At 40.6% G+C, this 1,003-nt stretch overlaps 1 pseudogene; it reads left to right on the plus strand.

The window, feature by feature from the left end:
• The first annotated feature begins 525 nt into the window (after positions 1 to 525).
• Positions 526 to 999, plus strand: LOC124892940 (annotated as a pseudogene).
• Positions 1,000 to 1,003: the final 4 nt, after the last annotated feature.

A 1,003-nucleotide genomic window follows, 5' to 3' on the forward strand; every position in this document is an offset into this window, starting at 1 on the left:
GTCTTATAAATGTATTTTTTCTATTTAGAGAGAGGGGGCTTCAAGTTCTTAGGAAGAGCCGTACGAGACAACTCACGTATGGTTCGAGAGTCGATCCCCTCCGCAGGGGCTTAGGTCAACACTTATATAATAGCCAGTCATCAATTGAAGGTGGGCAAGATGGTGATGAATTGCGATTGGCCTAAACCTTCGACTAGCGACTTATTGCGGCCTGCCCAGAATGCCCATATAGACTAAGACCTTATTAACACAATGAAGAAAGGCTGAGTGGAAGGGGGTAGTCAACTGGATGATTCTTTGCCATGCGCTTTGCTTCACTTTATTTTTTAGAAGAAAGAGACCAAATGAGAGTGAAAGGAAAGGGAAAGCGATGGAAAGGATAGTTCCTCACGCGAACTACTACTACTAGAAAATGGTGAGACCATTAGTGAAAGAAGGACCAAGGAGGATCCTATCCGTCATGAGAATAAGGAGTATGAGGAGTCAGTTTTCTTTGAAGATCGAGGAAGGTAGTGTCGGACAATTATGCCATTCGGAAGAAGTCTTCTAATGAAGAAAATCCTATTACGAGTAAGTGGAGAGGAAAGATCTCCAGAGATTCTTATCTTATTCCATTCCAGTGGATCAACCAGTAACCAATGGCGAAAACTCGAAAATCCATGGTTTCCCGATAGAACCTTATTTCTCCCAAGTTATTTCGGAACCAGAAAAAAGAAGCGATTTTTCACATAGCTTGCTCATAGTGCAAATCCCACTTGTATATCGTATTTGGCTGAAGAAGCATCGGACAGGTTGGAGTTCTTACCTTTTTGGGACTCCATGGACCATGATCTGTTTTTATTATATGGTCAATACAGATCTACTTCAGTAGATAATATGGATGTAGAAAAAGAAACTAATTTGGATGAAATAGAAACATCTTTTTTCTATTTCTATTTACCCAGTTCATATCTTTGTTTCGTGCGTTCCTGGGAGGAATTCAATCTCGGAATACCACCTAAAT

Source organism: Capsicum annuum, unplaced genomic scaffold (genome assembly GCF_002878395.1).
Source record: "Capsicum annuum cultivar UCD-10X-F1 unplaced genomic scaffold, UCD10Xv1.1 ctg52186, whole genome shotgun sequence".
NCBI classification, from domain to species: domain Eukaryota; kingdom Viridiplantae; phylum Streptophyta; class Magnoliopsida; order Solanales; family Solanaceae; genus Capsicum; species Capsicum annuum.